Below are 19,518 nucleotides of genomic sequence, written 5' to 3'. Positions count from 1 at the left end.
ACATAGGGAAGTATGAAAGGCCCACACATTCCTATACAAACAGGTCAAAGGAGAATTTGGGAGGACAGCTCATAGAGAGGCACAAAATAGTCACAGTTCCTTAGCATATCTCCTGTACCACTTTCTCTCAGCTACCCTTCTGAGCTGTTCCTTGTACTCAAAGGCCTAAGTTAGGTAAAATCTCAGATTTCAAAGATTTTCAAGTATAATGCATGCACTGGACATGGTTCAAAATTTCATTTACTTTGGGTTACATCTGCAGCAGCACATATAGTGCAAAGAGGCCTTGCACCCAATCAAGGGGTAATTATGGGTCCACTGCCTTTTACATCTCCTCTATCTCAGTTTCCAGAAACAATCTCTATCACCATTTGGGGCAACCGTTCCCTATGAAATGAGCTACATCCCCCATTCTAAGATATGGGTTTCAGGTCTTGAAATCCCTCTTGTGCTAGGACTTCAGATCTCCCCTTACGTGGGGATGGCCTAGAGGTTATTCACTTCTCTTCTCAGGATGCTCTATGGGTAGACCTGGCGTTGGCTTATCCAACCTATTCTAATCACCCCTTCCTGACCTGTTCCCTTTTCTACCCTTTTTCCAGCCATCTAATCTCCTCTTCCATTTTCGATCAACACCTCTTCTCCCCACAATCTATGGAGGCAAGTCAAGCCCACTCCCACCCCTCAGCCCAACTTTCTGCAAAAAGTGGAATTTACACATTTGCCGTACCTTTTCATGAGCGACTTTTTTCTTCTGTAAGATTCTGCTGAGCACAAAAGAGTATCTTTTGTGGAGTACCTCAAAAAACATAGATGTTGTAATATGGTGAGGGAGGTAGTGGCAGACAGGACAATGAGTAAGGGTACTGATGCTATTCTTTCCTTGAAAGGTAAAAATGCACACTGGAAAAGAGAGTCACAAAGGGAAATTATCTGGGGGCTTGGTTTGCCTCCACAGAAATGTTTTATTTGTGTGTATCGGGTCTCACGTCTCATTGGATGTGGCTCCTATCCTGAGGAGATGTAAAAGATAACTGAGTTGGGATGCTGCATATATTTGCAACCACAGCTCAGGGCAGGTCAAGGAAAGAAGAAACTGGAGCTCAGAGTTGCATGAGGAACAAAGACTTCAGGAATAGAGGTTGGTGTTAGGGGTTGGGGGAGAGACAGCAATCAAAGGAAGGGAGGTGAGACCTCACATGTGCCTCCTTAGGTATCTGTGGCCTTCAACCAACTTGTTAAAGATGAAAAAAATATGCCGTGTCTGAAGATCCCTTCACAATTAGGCTGAGTGAAATGAAACATGGCGGTTTTTAGAGGATCAGATGAAATGCTCAAGAGAAGAAGCACCTTACACCAGGAGGTTGTGGAGTCACAAAGTGATTTCTCTTTACCTGGACCATGCTCCATACCTACGTACAGCCTAGCACCATAAACTAGAGAACAGAGCCAAGTCATTTTATATTTATTATAGCTCTGTCTTGAAAACGTCTTTACTTGCACAATACCATGTTGCTAAGCCTCAGAATGCAGTCTTGCTGCAGAACCTATAAACCTGGCATCCCCACGAACCACTTAAGGGGAGGAGCCTCTATTGGTACATAATTCCACCCACCATTCCCCACTCCTTCACTGAGAAACCTGCGGATGAGATGTGCTCTAACGAAGGCCTTATTTAATCATCCCCTGTACATACCCAGAACTTGCCCACATCACTGCCTCCACTGACACCTCCCCCTAGTCAGACCACCATCATCTCTTGCCTGACTCCTCTCTCACCATCACCTGCTTCCCCTCTTGCTGTGTACAGTCTATGTTCCCTCCACGGCAACCAGATTAAGCCTTTAGATTAAAAACCAGAGTCAGACTACATCACTCCCTAACTCCCTCAACCCTCTGCTGGTTTCTATTACATTTAGAATAGAATCTGGAGTTTATACCTGAGTTACAGAGCAACATACAGTGAGTTTACCACCCACCACACTCCTGGCATAAGGACCTCATCAGACATTTCCCTGGAATCCACCAGCAGGCTCACCTCTCAGGGATTTGGCCCTGCAGTCTATCTGCCTGAAACACTCTGTTCCTGGGTATTCTCAAGACTTTTGTTCCCTAACTTCAGATTTCTGCTCAAAAAGATCAACTACGCACACAAACCTTCTCTGACCTATGCATTTAAAATAGCCACCATCACCCAACTACCCTATCCCTCCACCCACCTCTCCTCTAGCAACCCTCGGTTTGTTTCTTAGAGTTAAGGGGCTCTCGTGGTTTTCTCCCACTCTGATGACTTTCCATTCAGTGCTCCCTCCCTTCCCCTATGATCCTCTGTGCTGTTTCTCATATTCCACAGATGAGTGAAACCATATGATAATTGGCTTTTTCCGATTGACTTATTTCACTCAGCATAATATCCTCTAGTTTCATCCACGTCAATGATGAGCACTGGGTATTATATGCAACTGGGAAATTATTGAACACCACATCTGAAATTAATGATGTACTATATGTTGGCTAATTGAATTTAAATTAAAAAGTAAAACAAAACAAAATAGCCATGCGTCACTCTCTCCTTCTATTTTTTCCATTGCACAGATCCCCATCTGACTGTGTATCATCTGTCTCTCTGCTTAGTGTTTGTGTCACTCCCTGGAATGTGGGCCAGATGAGGGGACTTACGGGTTACATCCCCTAGTAAAAGCCAGTTTATAGCAATTGCTCAGTAAATATCTCTGAAATGAATAACGTGATTTTCAGAGTTCTATAAGAGCTAAAAGCATATTGTTTTTCATTTCAACAGTTTCCAATTTAGCAACTGCATTAGGGGAAACAGCCAAGGAACAAAGGAGGAAAGCCATGGTCAAAACTCAAGTTCTAAACACATTTTTTTTTTTTAGATTTATTTATTTATTTGAGAGGAAGAGAGAGAGCACAAATGGGGGGCAGGGGCAGAAGGAGAGGGTTCAAATCCAGAATCCTATGATCATAACCTGAACTGACGGCAGACACTTAACCAACTTAGCCAACTAGGCACCCCAAGGTCTAAACACTTTTAAACAAAGTAACTTCTTGAGTGAAAGAAGGCAACTGGAAGTAAAAGATTAATGAAAAATATTACGTTAAAATGTCGATATAATAAATGCCAAACTGTTGGGTACAACATTAAAAATAAAATCTTATTTCATATCTAATTTGATGATACCTTCTTTGGTCAAAGATCAAAATCAACAGTGATGTTTATACAGTGAAGCATGGGTGCGTACAGCTAGAAGAGAATTTAAAATTTTTTTTAAAGTTTTTATTTATTTATGATAGTCACACAGAGAGAGAGAGAGAGAGGCAGAGACATAGGCTGAGGGAGAAGCAGGCTCCATGCACCGGGAGCCCGACGTGGGATTCGATCCCGGGTCTCCAGGATCGTGCCCTGGACCAAAGGCAGGCGCTAAACCGCTGCGCCACCCAGAGATCCCATAAACCAATCTTCTTTTTTTTTTTTAAAGGTTTTTATTTTACTTATTCATAGAGATGCAGAGAGAGAGAGAGAGAGGCAGAGACACAGGCAGACGGAGAAGCAGGCTCCATGAGGAGAGCCTGACGTGGGACTCGATCCCGGGTCTCCAGAATCACGCCCTGGGCTGCAGGCGGCGCTAAACCTCTGCGCCACCGGGGCTGCCCATTGTTTCTAATTTTTTAAAAAAATTATCACAAAGCAGTCGACACCTTGGTCAACTATGGACCATAAAGCTGGTAGCTGTGAACACTACCAACTCCATCATTTTTCTTTAAAAAAAAAAATCATCATATAAATCTTTGCAATGACCCCATGGCTTCAGAGAAACCAAGTCCAGAGTTGTGTAACCACTGTGTGGGGAAGTAGGTAAAGTGGAACCTTGATCATTAGTGCCCAGCACGCCCATAGTGATCACCTAAGTTCAACATATTCACTCCCAAGATGGAGAAAGAAGCTCACAGGTCACTTTGTAGCAATTACTCCACAGGAGAATCTAAATGCACACAAGGTCCCCAGCCACTAAGTCGGCAGCTCCTCTAAAGCCTGGGTTTACTAGGCTACAGCCATTTGTTTCATTTGTTTGGTTGAATGAAACCTCATGCAGTATGTGGCTCACTATGCTAAAATAAGTTACTACTGTGAAGAATTACTTATAGTAGAAAATCTGAGAAGAACGGAGAACTCACATAGGATGAGGATGGCTCAACTTGAAGCTGGTAATCTGTCAACCCTCACATTAACCTCATTTCTCCTCTTAAAAAAAATAAAAGCAAAAACTAGTATGCTATTTATTTACTTATTCATTCATTCATTTCAGAGGGAGAGAGAGTGTGCAAGCAGAGGGGAGGAGCAAAGAGAGGGGAAGAAAGAGAATCTTAAGCAGACTCTGTGCTGAGCGTGAAGCCTGATGCAGGGCTCGATCTCATAACCTGAGATCATGACTTGAGCCAAAATGAAGAATTGGATGCCTACTCACTGAGTCCCCCAGACTCCCTTTATTTCCTTTCTTTATACTTTGAAAGGAAAAGGCCTATTTGCTATAAACAAACTTTCAACTGATTCTCAGGGGGTTTTTTGGTGGGGTTTTTTTTTAAGAGTTTTTTTTTTTAGAGAGAGAGAGAGTAAGAGAGATCACAGGAGAGGGAGACAGAGGAGCAGACTCTACACTGAGCAGGGGGCCTGATGAGGGGCTCAATCCCGAGACCCTGGGATCATGACCTGAGCCAAAGGCAGATGCTTCACCATCTGAGCCACCCATGTGCCCCCGATTCTCAGGTCTTAAGCAAAAGTCTGGGTGCAGGGCTGAAAGCAGAATGAAACTACTGTTTAACCAGTGAACTGTGAATTAAGGAAAGTTAGCTCCTTTTTTCAGAGCACTGAAATTCACTGTGATGGTTCATGATGGTGAAGTTGTCACTGAGACATGGAGGGACCAAACTCTGCTGTCAATAACCATTCTTAAGCCTCTAAAAATGAGGGGAAGTACTTATATGCATGCTAATATTCTCAGTGGCAACAGGTATATGAAATACAGAACTTTCTCCAAAAAAGCCAGCATCTTCAGCATATGGCTTTTCATAGTTCATGAAACCTATAAAGGCAGTGATTTTAAGAAAAGATTTGGAGACAAGGCAGCATGGCATAGTAGCTAAATGTACAGATTTGGGGACCTAGCTGATAGGTTCCTATTGGAACCTACCTCATATGGTATTATGAGGACTGAATGAATTAATAACAAAATACTTGAAATAATGCCTGCACATAACAAGTATCCAATGAATACATAAACTTCTTTAAGAAAATTTTCTAGATTATTCCTTTCACAAACAGCACATTCATCTTCATAAAAGTAAGGTTCATCATAGTATGTTTTGAAAAAACAAACATTTAATTCTTTTTAAAAACTTCTTTAGAAAGAGATGTAGAATATTGAAAACTATAACAGATGCACAAAGACTCACTGGTAATCAGTATCACCCAGAGATAATCATGATTCACCTTTCTTTTTTTTGTTAAAAATTTTATTTATTTATCCACAGAGAGAGAGACAGAGACATAGGCAGAAGGGGAAGCAGGCTCCCTGCAGGGGAGTTCAATCCCCGAACTCCAGGATCATGCCCTGAACCAAACGCAGCCACTCAGGTGCTGGGCCACCCAGGCGTCCCCATGATTCACCTTTCCTGGTAAACACCTAGAGGCATTCTTCTCAGTCCATGCACATAATATTAAATACATATTGCCTGATATATAGAGTTATTCTGTATGTATGAGTTTCATACCCAGCTTTTTCCATTTAACATCAGAGTACTTAATACAATGAACAAACAGATATGCCCAAACAAGGAAATGAAACATTTACTATGGTAAACTCACTTATCTTTATATCCCCGAAGTCTAGAGTTTGGGATTATTTGACACAATTAGGTTTTCACTGGGTTCAAAGAACTGCAGAGCCAGACAGAACCAGACACGCAGATGAGTTCCAAGCCTCTCAAAAAGACATGCCTTTGACCTTCCTTGGCTCAGATACAGGTTTTCCAGATCCCAGGCAACAGGAGTAGGATATAATATGAGGGGTATCTACCCATCAGTATTCAGTGGTTCTTTGCCAACAAGAACAAAAAAGAAATCCAATGCAAAACATGACCCGTAACATCTGTGTGCCTTCATCAAAGCCCTGTGGTTCACTGTCATGGATGATTCACAGTGGTCAGGTTGGCACTGAAAGCCGTGGGCCAGGGGGCTACCATTAGTGCACAAGGAACAGGCCAGGGTTAAGAGGCCTCCCATCTAACAGGGCTCAATAAATCAGTGCTTGATGAATGAGAAAGGATGAGGTAGGTGATCCAAGGCCTTGTTCTTCCATTAAATTGAAAGTCCCTAGAACAGAGGAACTGGATCTTGTATGTTTTAAAAATTCCCTTACCACACCTAATGGAGTGCCTTCCTTCCTTCCCCTTTCAAAGCACACATTTGTTCACTGAAGTTCCAAAGTCAGACATAGCTAACTAAGTTCCTGACCAGACTCCAAGTTAATATAATACCTGTGTACACTTAGGCGAATTACATAACTTCTCATGGTCTCCACTCTCTGACCTACAACTGGGCATGACAGCCCACCAGTAAGTGATAGCTATCATTGTTATTAATATCCGTCCATTATTATCAAACAACTTATACGTTGGGCACTTGGTTACATCAGGCAAGAGTGGTGTGTGATTAAATTATAAGCATTGCAAATTGAACACCAATAAAAAATAAATTATTATTAAAAAAAATTATAAGCATTACCTTCAAGGAACTCATAGTCAATGATCAAAAAAGACTGATGTTTTACTGAAGAGTAGCTAGATTTTTCTCTAAGAGGGAAATGTCTTTATTTTCCCATAACATTTTACTCTTTGCTCTACCCCTAGAGCAGCCTGTATTTCTTTTTTCCATTGTCCACAGTATTTGTGGACCTATTGTCCAACAGACAACTGACACTCAGTATACCACTTTGTTATATGTTTTCAAGTCTCTGTTTCTTGCTGAATTATTTCCTGTGCCTAAATGGTGTCTTTTCCAAAAAAGTCTTTGTGGGCAACTCACCTCATTCTGCTTCTATTGTATCCATCACCCACCAGTGCACAGGTCCTGTTCATAAACACTGATTGAACTGGAACCATTCTAACCTTGTAACTAGCCAAACAACAATCACTGACTGAGGATTACTGCTTTAGGGGTTACTAATAGGATGAAGCAATTTTTCTGTCTAGAATGTTATCAGAAACACAATTAAACTGTGACACCAATTTATGATCACAAACTACTCACCTAGAAATATTTAACAGCTGAACTCTTAGGAAGAATGGCTGGGTGAGTGACTTAATCTTGCTCTGTCCTGGGGGATGGACATGCCATTACTACCTCCCACTGTGTCTCAATATTCCTCTCTAATGATTGGGGCAAAGACACGGGGCTTATTTGCAGCAATGAGTTCCCGCATGCTTCTGAATAGATATTCCCATGTTTTTGTATTTATTTCATCCCATGTGAAGAATTTACTTGTGACATGGCACATACAGAATCTACTTTGAAGATACCACCAGTGTGCAATAATAAATAACAGAGTCATGTTCTGATTCTCACATGGGTCTTAGCTGGTTTGAAGGTGTTTTGATGATAATACAGTCTTAACATGTATATGAGGCTATATTCTGGGATTAGTGTTTCAGGGTCTATGATTATTAAAACCGAATGAGGCTAACCACTCATATAGCTTAAGGAATTAGCATCAAATCTTCTAGACTATCTGTCCAGTATTTTCTAAATTCTCATCCAACTGTCTGATCTCTGACATAATTTTGATTCCTGTGCTGCCTGCATGAGCTTCAGTATTTTGGAAAAAATTACAGTGTAAAATTTCCAAATATTTAAGACACTTGTTTTGACGTGAGATTCTCTAAAGTTATTTCCCTCACTGGATTGGTAAAGCTTCCCAGTCTCCTCTTGATATACTTGTTGTACAAAGCACCCCTGAGTCTTTTCACTCTCAGCCTCTCACTCCTAGCCTACCTCTATTCTTTTGTCTGTTACTCATCTTTTAAGACTCAGCTGAGATCTTAGTCAACCTCTTTAAGAGTCTTTCTCTACTCCTAGGATAAGAGACCCTTCTGCATGATCATCATACAATATTGACATTCTGTTGAGATGCTCATCTATTGCATCATGATCAGTTCCTAAAAAGCAGGGACCAGGCTTAATTTATCTATATAGTCTCAGTGCCTAGCACAGTGTCTTAACCATGTGAGGTAGTCATTAAGTGCTTAGTACACAGAACGAACTGCTAGCCAACAAATGCCATTGATCAGACTCCATCTGTTTACCTGGGCAAGACAGTCTATGGGTTGAATCCCTATTGCCTGGGGCTATTTCCAGTGATGGACAGAACTTTCTCCTATGGGATATTTTTCACATAATACCTTAATTTTCAATGGCTGTTATCTGATATATGTTTCATCAGTGAGAAAGATTCTGAAGCATATTAGGTTTGCATGCTCGTCTAATTATCTCCTTATGATAAATTCCTGTTAAGTGTGATGGCTGGGGCAAAGAGCATGCTCATTACTATATAATATATATACATATATATATACACATATATATATAATATATACACACACACATATACTATATAAAGCCCCCCACCCCAAATTCCCAGTTACAGTGTGAGATAGATGCCCAATCTTGCCAATTTGAGTGGTGAAAAAGGTTTTGTTCTGCTTTCTTTAGTGTCTTTTTTTTTTTTTTTATTTCTAAGAAGCTGCGTACTCTTCCACCATGTTTATTGGCCTTTTGTATTTTTTCTTTTCAACTGCCTGGTCACAAACCCTGCCCACTTTTCAACTGGAGCATTAGTTCTTTCCTTATAGATTTAAGAATCCTTTTATACTAGCCTAATTAACCTGATCTATATTACAAATATTATTTTCACTCCGTTTGACATTTGTCTTTTAACTTAATTTGTGGTGGTTGGTTTGTTGCTGTGCAGATAATTTTCCGTAGTCATATTTATCAACCTTTTTTTATGGTATGGGATTTTGTGGCATTACAAACTGATGATTATAAAAACACTCTTATTTTTTATAGTACTTTTACAGATCCCTATCTTATGGTTTAATCTTTAGATTCATCTTAAAAACTCTAATACAGAGTCAGGAGTTAAGAAATTCAATTTTTAATATTAGATTTATAAATAACAACATATTTTTAAAGAATAAAATGTGAGTTGATATAGTATCTAATTTGTACATCTTTTTATCTCAGTTAGTTATAGATGCATTCATTCAATTACAGTCACCAAGGGCATCATTTATGTCTGTTGTCCCTTGGCTTCTCCATAGCACTTCACAAAGAAATGTCCTTATTTCTTTTTTTTTAAAGATTTATTTACTTACTTACTTACTTACTTACTTACTTACTTACTTATTTATTTATTTATTTATTTATTTATTTATTTATTTATTTGGGGGGGGGGGGCGCGAGACACAGGCAGAGGGAGAAGCAGGCTCCATGCAGGGAGCCCAATGTGGGACTCGATCCCAGGTCTCCAGGATCACACCCTGGGCCAAGGGCAGGCGCTAGACTGCTGAGCCACCCAAGGATCCCCCGAAATGTCCTTATTTCTATAAACCTCCTCTCTGTGCATGATAGAGCCAGGAGTAGGAAAACGTGCGCGCGCACACACACACACACACACACACACACACAGATTTGTGTGTGAGAAATGAAAATATATTTGTTAACTTCTATGATGGGATTCTTTTTTAAACCATGCTTTCATAAAAATGAGGCAGAATATTATATTCACCACTCAAATCATATACTTTAGTTTTCTGATTTAAAGACACACGGTAACACAGACTCCTATCTTACTCCTATCTTAAACTGTTTTAGGTCAAAACAGGAAAAAAACAAATTATAGGAGCACAAATATTCTAAAATACAAAATAAAGAGATAAGTATTACACGGACAATTGATAACCTTTTTTCAAAAATCATTTATTTATTTATTTATTTGATTGATTGATTATTTATTTATTTATTTATTTATTTAAGAAATAGAGTACAAGAGGGAGAGGCAGAGACACAGGCAGAGAGAGAAACAGACTCCATGCAGGGAGCCCGAAGTGGGACTCGCTCCCGGGTCTCTAGGATCATGCCCTGGGCTGAAGGCAGCGCTAAACTGCTGAGCTACCCAGGATGCCCCAATTGATAAGCTTTTAAAGCTTGGAGAATCACATATATATATAATGAACAGGTTATGCTTCCCCAACCCCCCAGCATAATCAAGGGAAATGAAGGCTGCTAATACGATATTAACAAATGGCACTTACACAGTGTGTATTATGCAGCAAGTCCTATTCTTCAGGCTTTACATACACTGGTACATTAAATCATATAACAGTCCTCTGAAGGCAGGTAAATACTAATTCTCTCCATACTATACAGATGGGGAAGCTGAGGCAAGAGAGTAATTTGCCAAGTTACATGTTAGTGAGTAGCTGAGCCAGGATTTGAAACCAATTTGCCAGATTTCAGGCCCGTGCATTCACCATGAGAGTGAATTTCGGGACTACTGAAAATAGCCCTAAATATAACAAAAGAGCCTTCAGACATCCTTCGTTAAAAGCTGAGGCTGAGCTCAAGCAGCCAGTTAACAATTACTTCCCAAGACTCCTGAGTGGAGGCTGGTTTAGATTTAATAGCAAAGACAGATATCTTACTCCCGAGACAGGTAATCTCCCTTAGTCAAGAGTCTGTATCCTCACTTCCAGCCGCAGTCCTGCTTCTTTAGGTAAGAGAACTGGCATGGCTCTTGGCTTCATTTTCCTTTTGTATCAAATGGGGATAACAGTGATAATAGAAACAGTAAAATCTGAGTCTAATAGTTGCATTTTTGATGTCATCATTCAGGGGCAAAAGAAAACAGCCAGATTTCAGGCTCTGGGTACAGAAGGTAGGTGCTGTGCTCATCTCTGCAGAGGAGACCCAGGACCTAAATGAGGTCTAAGCATCAGACAGGTGCTGCCTGGTGTGCATTGCCAGGTGGGTGGGACCAGGCAGGTGCTTATGGCAAAACACATCCTTTCTACCACAGCAGCCAGGATTCCAGGAAGAGGCCACTGTTTTTAATTTCTGAATTCTGTGATGTAACTCAGGAGAAAATAACTCAGAAGAGAAATGCTATGGGTAAAGAAACCTCCCACCTTCTCTTGTGTTGCTGAGTCACTTTTTGAGAACTTCCCCCCAACAAACAAGCCTTGCCCACAGCTCTGGTCCTCTGTGCCTCTCACTGGATAGTACCAGAAGCATCTCTACTGCCTTCTCCAGAGCCAAGTTCTTTCTTAGTTTCTGTCTGAAAAAGGGCTCCAGAAAGCTATAGAGAAGACCAGGCATCAAGAGGGGAAAGAGAGCAATTGAAGGAAACCCTCTAGACATAAAACCAGAGGGACACCACCAAGGGCCCTGCTAGCAAGTCCCTGCCAACACTGTCTGTGAAATCAGAGACTCTCTCATCCTGCAGTCAGGCTGTCTTGAAGCAGTAAGTGACAAGTAGTCCTACTTTTCCGCTTACCTCTCTATATAACATTAAACAAACAGGTCATGATACTAATGGCAAGGGAAGGAAAAAATAGTACTTGGATATATTTTTTTAAAGATTTATTTATTTATCTATTTGAGGGAGTAGGGAGAGAGAATCTCCAGCAGAATCCCCATTGAGCATGGAGTCTGATACAGGGCTTGTTCTCAGGACTCTGATATCATGACCTGAGCTGAAATCAAGAGTTGATGCTCAACCGAGCCACCAGGAGCCCCGGATTTTTCTTTTTAAAAAAATATAAGTATTATGCTGAGCAAAATAAGTCAACCAGGGAAAGACAATTATCATATGATTTCACTTATATGTGGAATTTAAGAAACAAGACAGAGGATCATAGGGGGAAGAAGGGAAAAATAAAATAAGATGAAATCAGAGAGTGAGACAAATCATAAGAGACTCTTAACTCTAGGAAACAAACTGAGGGTTGCTGGAGGGGAGGAAGGTAGAAGGGATTGGGGCAACTGGGTGATGGGCATTAAGGAGGCCACATGATGTAATGAACACTGGGTGTTGTATGCAATTGATGAATCACTAAACTTTACCTTTGAAACTAATAATACAGTATATTTTAACTAAATGAATTTAAATTAAAGAAAAAGAAAGTATAGAGTTTTCTTGACTTTCTGTTACAGGAAATTCTTCCAAATAGAAATTCTGACTCTACCTCAGCTAGATTAAATTCTGCATCACGGGACATTTTAGCATGGTATATTTGAGGTGGGTGAGGGGAAAGATTGAAGAGGTGGGGCAAATCTATTCATATTTATAATTGATGCTTGGGTGCTAATTATGCACCAGACAATGTTCTAAGTGCTTTTCATTGTTAATTCATCTGATCCTCCACACGACTCCCAAGTGGTGGATTCCATTATTATCTCTGTATCACAGATGAAGAAACCCGGGCATTAATGAGGTTATGTTACTTGCCAAAAACAATAGAAAAGGCTGGGAAGCTGGGAAAAACCCTAGCTAGCAAGAGAACTCACAATCACGGTTACATGCTCATATACAGACTTGTCTCATGTCAAAGCAACAAGCACCTATTAGGAACCATTAGGTACCTTCTCTAAGTCAGGCAGTGGGCTAAACACTTTTACTCTGGAAGAGAATATCCATGGCCAAGGTGGGCCGACTTCTGTAATTCCACAAGCTCCATGTACGCTTCAAGCCATGGAGACCTTTCTGAGGCTCAGCTCAAAACGTGGAGTCTTCAAAGACTAATAAACCTAGGGCCAGGTTACTCACTTGTCTTGACTTAAAAAAAAGTTTTTTTTCAGCTTTCATGACTATGACCTGGCTCTGTTTACAAACCCAACAAACAGTTCTCCTGCCATTAAGGTTCTTTAGCAACTCACTGAAAAAAAAAAAAAAAAGAAGAAGAAGGGGGAAGAAAGATTTCCTCTCTGATCTTTGGGAAATAACAATTTAGGAAGTCAATAGAAACTTCCCTGGGCCAGCAAAAGAAGTTACACAAAAGGCAGCTAAAGACTACCACTAATTAAGGCAGAGAGATTAGCAAGTTAGAGAGTGTGCTCTTCATCTGCCAAGCTGCTGCCCCATCTCTGCCTTTCTAGCTGTCTATGGACCCCAACACCCTGCTTCCTCACCTATCTCAGCCTCACTCCTTTTCTCTTGCATTCCAGAATAAGTACACTCCAAAGCTGAAACTGGGAAGAAAAGGGAGCCCTAAACACCAACATTACCTTTCAGTGACTTAAACCAGCACCATCCAACAGAAAGATAAGGTGAGCACATCTATACTTTAGATATATCTAGTAGCCCCACTAAATGAGCAAAAAGAAATGACGAAATTAATTTGAATAATGTATTTTATTTAACCCAATATATCCAAAATACTATCACTTCAACATGTGATTAATAAAAAATCATTAATGAGCTATTTTATACTCTTTTTTATACTAAGTCCTTAAGATCCTGTATGTATTTCATACTCATAGCATATCTCAATTAGAACTAAGCATATTTCACATGCTTAATATTCAACAGTGGCCAGAGGCTACTGTACTAAATGGCACAGAGGGTAACATTCTTCTGTTACTGTCTGACAAACACAAATGCAGATTAATTTTAATTAATCTTTACTTCATGCAATCAGAAATTACTACAGAAAGAAATGGTGAATTATTACTTTGCCTTCAACTGCTTTGACTTTCTGAATGAATGTGATAATATTCTCTTATGTAATCTTCCCATAACATGTGAAGTTGGTCCCTACAGTATTTTAGAGGGGGTAACAGATTGGATAATACCATCTCTCTCTCTCTCTCTCTCTCTCTCTCTCACACACACACACACACACACACACGCACACACAATCCTATTATAGGTTCCCAATTTACACAGCTGAGCATCAAAACTTAACTGAAGCTACACAACAATATAGAGCCCAGGGGAAACAAAGTAGCCAAAATCTTGCTTTCCTTTTATATTCAAGCTTTATTCTGCTATTCCAGAAGAATTTACTATAATAATCTAAGCACCTCCACTTAAGGGAGTGTTTATAAACCTCAGACTCTCTCAGTCCTTAAGCCAAACTCGGCTACCTAGCTGGCGTGGGCAGGGCTCAATGTGATCCCCGAACAATCTCTCTGCCTCCAGCAACCAGAGTTCTAGGAACCCTGGTTTCTCTCAAGAACGACAGTCCTTGTCTTCAGGCGGCTAACTGGCTCCTAAGAGAGATGATACATATACACAATTAATGAGATGAGACATATAAAGAAATAAACCAAATACGTAAGTATGTAAAAGGTATTCTGAGATGGCAGGAAAGAGATACTTTCTCAAAGTATTAGAAAAGCTTCATGCAAGTTTGGGTGAAGTTTGGGAGAACAGCAAGATTTAAAACAATGAAGACAGAAGAAAGGGCCCATGCCAAGCAGAAGTCATGGCGCACCAGAGGGCCCGGGAGTCAGGTGTGTCTGAGGTCACGGTGTGAGCTGTCCAACCTGGCAAAAGAGCAGGGGACATGAAGGACAGAGTCTGACAAGGCTGCCAAGGTGCGTATGAGCTATCTGAGAGGCCTTGCATGTTCACTAAGGATTTAGGGTTTTACTGGCTAAGCATTAGGTGCAACAGAAAGTTCTGGAGCAAGAGAATGAACATGCGCACTTAGAAAAACCTGACAGAATCTGAACACAGGGCAAGAAACCATCAGAATTAAGAGCTAACAACAACAGAAACCAAAGACATGAACAAACAACCAAGGGGGCTAATGAAGATCCATTCAGAGGACGATGTGCTATTCTGGGTTTGGGGCTGCGGTGGCAGCAGGGCAAGAGCTTCTGGGGAGAGCCACAAGACTCACAGGAGCTGGGAACTAGAAGACACAAAAGCCTCCAGTTTAAAGCCCTTTCAAGATTAAAGCCTGTATTATTGGAAGAACGTGGTGACCTTCAGGCAAATAGTAAAGTCAATGTAAGTAAAGGGCTTTCTCTCCTTTCAGTGGGCTGCAGAAGAGAGGAGGACCTCAGGTTTGATGTGTTAACTTTCCTAGTAAGGCCTGAATCTGTTCCCCTGCACCTACTTGAATAGTCTACGTGAATGGCTACTGAAAGAAATCCAATAAGCACTTGGCTTCCCTTAGAACTTGCTTAACTAGTGCATGATAACTTGAACCTATCAGTCACTCATTTTCTGCAAGCTGGTTTTGGCAGTCTGCTCAGCTGTCCTCCAACTGACCTCAGCAGATCTGCTGACCATTCTTCCTATCTGCCCTGACCACTGAGGGAAGGGAGGGAGCTTTCTGGTCTGGGTTTTACTTCTGAACAGGCTACATGTATGTGAGGCATAACTTTAGACCTGGAACTTTTTATGTTTCAGTATTTAAAAGGAAAGAAAGTCTACAGGTAAATGTCAGTGATAAAAGTCCCTTGTCAATGATCTCCTGAATTCCATGAAATCTAGGAGCCAGGATGCCCTTCTGTCACTTAATCCTCTATGGTGGAATATTCTACAGATACTCTGTCACACATATTTGGAGTGGTCAGTCTCCTAAATAACCACAACGTCATGGAGACCAAACTGCTTTATGAAAATGGAAATTACCATTTGTAAAAACACACTGTTTATCAACGCTCCCCAGCGTGTCCTTAGAAGCTATGAAATTAAATTCACACCTTTAGGAAAAGGATTGAAATGTGTGTGTGTGTACACACTCAGAGACACATACTTCAGAGCCATCCTCAAATATGCCATCCTTCACAGACTTTGTCAACTCTTCAACAACAAGCAGTAATAACATTTTTTAAACATTTAAAAACGACTTCTAAAAAGTGAATGAGGCAACTTTATTCAGTGAAAAACAGAGCAGTGATTTAGAAAGCAGACTGGAACTGTCCAGGTTTGAATATAACCTAGTCATGGCATTCTCACTGCCTCTCTCAGTGCCTGAGGTAACGAGTCTCCAAAGATGGCTCCCAACAATTCCTTAGACTCAACAGATGGAGACCTCTAGCTCTCTTGACTCTGGGATGGTCTTGAAACTTGCTTTTACCAACAGGATGAGCAAAACTGACATTCTTAGACTTTCAAAGGTAGGTCTTCAGAGGCCTGACAGTTTCTACTTCCTCTCTTAAAAACCAGCCACTTCGTGAAAAGTTTGACTTTCTAGCTGGAAAGAGAACCTTGGAGTCATCTTGGTTGCTTGAGCCCCGCTGAGCTCCTAGCTAAATGCTGCTATTTGGTTGAGCCCAGACAAAAAACGGCAGATAACCCTAGGCACCTCACAGAATTGTGATAAATAATAAATCAGTACTTGTTTTAAGCCACTAGTTGTGGAGCTCTTTGTTATAAGGTAATAAGTTACTGAAACAATGGGTGACAGAGATATCAAGTGGTTAAAAGTGAGCCAAATCTGCTTAGTCACCTGTGACCATCTGTGATCATGCTAGGATTCTGAACACTTGCTCTGCCTGCAAACTAAAATGCAAGTGGAGAAACGCAGATATATAAACTCTTGCATTCAGTAACATCTAGATAATGGCACTGATGTTCACGCTGCACTGACAATTCTGCCCCCAGAACCCTGTGGGACTAAAAAAATATCTCCCTTGATGGGTTCAAGAAACTCTGGCCCTCCTTGTCTGCTTTATCTAACACCATGCCACAAACCCGCAAATGTTTATGTGAGAAAGAGTAACAAGATGATGAATGATGGAGTGAATAAAACTTCAGTATAAGTATTGGGAGACTGAAAAAAAGCTAACAGACTGCACTCGATGGCATGAATGGCATGGAGCCCTGCAGCCAGCAATGACTGGGCAGACTCAGGGTGGACTCAATTGTTAGCCCTCATTCTTGACCCTTCTCTGCATCCACACCCTTGTCACGAATGCATGGCCGTCAGATGTGTTTCTCCCGCCTTTGAGCACATTCATGTGATTTGATTTGGCTAGTAAAATGTGGGTGCAAGTGATGCTGTGCCAGCAATAAGCCCAAGGTTAAGAGGCATCTTGTGCATCGCTTGCACTTTTACCCTTCCGCAAAATAAGAGCATGCCACCTCCCCCCACCATGCCCCCTCCTGCAGCTCACTGGTCCCAGGAGGGAGATGAGAGAGAGACATGGAGCAGAGCCACTCCAGCTGACTCACCAACTCGTGATCAAGAAAGACACGCTCATTGTTGAATGCCATTGAGATCTTAAGGTTGTCCAATACCCAGCGATAGGTGACTAATACAAGGCTCCTTTATTAGATGCCAACATTTGCCAAATACATATGGTACTTTAGGATAATAGACAGTCTCCTCGCCTATAAAAGCTGAAACTAAATTACCAGCTGAATAGTTAGGTAGCCTCATTGCTGGGCAGTATATAAATACAATATACCAAATATCACTGATTTTTGGCTCTTACAGTCTATCTTTCTAAAGATTGTAATTTGGTATTCAAAGTTCTCTATAATTTAACCCTAGCTTAGTTTTCTAGCCAATTCTCTCTCACTTAAATTTTATATTTCATTGAAACTGGATCATCTATAATTCTCGAGTAAGTCTCACATTATCTCTAGCCTTTTTTTTTTTAGTTCCTCCCTGCACCCTTCATCCAACAAGTTTAGATTCTTCGGGTCCCCTAAGGCCAGTTTCAGATGTCACCTCTGTGAGAAATCTGCTCTGGTCCCACCTTTTAAGACAGCCTCTCCATCCCCCTAACTCTTACCTATGATGTATGTCTTTTCCTTTCCTGGTATTTGGCTTATTCTACTTCATAACATTTCCTCATCCTCTTACTAAGTCCTAGAAAGGGAGGTTTACGTATTATTTACCTCTGTGCCCTCTGCGGCTTTTAGCAAAAGGTCTTGACATACCAAGTACAGGCCAGTCAATACCTTTTTGCATTGAAGAATGAGTGACCAATGGGAGTCACCAGGGCACCGGGCAATGACACCGACAAAGCAACATGGATTCTGGAAGAGTCAGAGAGACCTGGGTCTGTGGCTTCATAGCCGGCCAACCTGGGACCAGTTCATCTCTCTGTGCTTCAGCTTCCAAATATGTAAAACTGGGATGGCACATCTTTCACAGGATTGTTGTGAAAATTCACCATAAAAATGAATGTAAATGTTTCTGCAGATTTGACATATGGTGGCAGCTCCATTAATGGTAGTCTTGTTTCAAAAACGATAATGACAACAGAGTATCATGTAGAAGTTAGTTTGAACAAATCCTCGATATTAGATTACAGTCTCTTAAAAGTGAAGTGTTTGAGGGTGACAGAATGATTCTAGTTCCAATGAACTAACTCTTTTCCCAGAAACTGGTCTCAGTGATCTGAATTTGAGTTTTATTTAGATGCTCACATGTGACTCTTCTCCACAGTCCTGAATTTTCTAGGCAGTCACGGCCAGAAGCAAATTTGTTCCAGGCAACACATACGTTTCCTTGAAATGACACAACACAAAATCCTCCTCTCATATATACTAGCTCCCTTTTAGCAGAGCATGAGTCTTCCCACAGCATCCCAATTCTCTACCAAGGATGGACACAACCATTACGATGGACCAAAATGCAGGAGGATTATTGGACAGTGACTGGACAAAGCCGCTTCAGTTGTTTACATGTAAACATTATTTCAATGTGGTTATTTAGCGAAGGAGAGGTACTTTTACGAACAGGAGTGCCAGGCATGGACCAAGTAGTGGGTTATTACTATTCAAGGAATTCAGCAGAATGGCTATATCTAGCTTCCTAACTGGAACTTTGGGCTAACTCATAGCCATGTGGCACCAGAGCAACACCTGATCTTCTAAGGAACAAACTCATGACCAGGCAAACTCAAAAGTCTGTAAATGGCCAGGTAGGTAACATTCATGATTGAACGGGACTAGATGAACTTTCTAGGGTAGGCTCAGTGGTTCCCTGGAGGCCACAGCCTGACGCAAGGGACCACTGCTACCTCAACCCACTGACTGTTGCCTCAGAGAATGCAGACTTGGTGTTGCCAGATTTTCTGAAGCAATTTGGGGTTTTATGTGAAGCATCCTGATTTTTAAATGCTGCCTGGCTTTTTATTTCATAATTCTCTGGGAGCCAAAGAAAATATTATTTGCAACCCATGTGGCCATGGGTTGGCAGGTTGTAATCTTTGCACTGGATAGTTTAAAGTCACTTTGAATCATCGTAAGTTAAAAGATGATTATTAAATTCATTGTATTTGTATTTTTTTTAACCTGAAAGTTTATAATTCACATGAAAAGTAACTATAAACCCTAAAAAAAACCTTACCTCTCATTTACAAATCCTTATTCACTCCACCTTTGAACCTCTGTGTGTGGCTGCTTGTCCTATGCACTATTTAAGTCCTACTAGTTATTTAAAACCTGATTTAAATGCTAGTTTCTATAT

The 19,518-nt window shown here is 40.8% G+C and overlaps 1 protein-coding gene across 5 annotated transcripts in view; it reads right to left on the bottom strand.

Moving 5' to 3' along the window:
* The window catches only part of C7H1orf21 (chromosome 7 C1orf21 homolog), a 215,443-nt gene that overhangs the window by 118,867 nt on the left and 77,058 nt on the right, over positions 1 to 19,518 (bottom strand). The window lies entirely within an intron of this gene.

This window comes from Canis lupus, chromosome 7 (assembly GCF_003254725.2).
Source record: "Canis lupus dingo isolate Sandy chromosome 7, ASM325472v2, whole genome shotgun sequence".
Classification (NCBI taxonomy): Eukaryota; Metazoa; Chordata; class Mammalia; order Carnivora; family Canidae; genus Canis; species Canis lupus.
The sequence above is the reverse complement of the archived record's forward strand: the minus strand, read 5'-3'. Positions and strand labels throughout refer to the sequence as shown.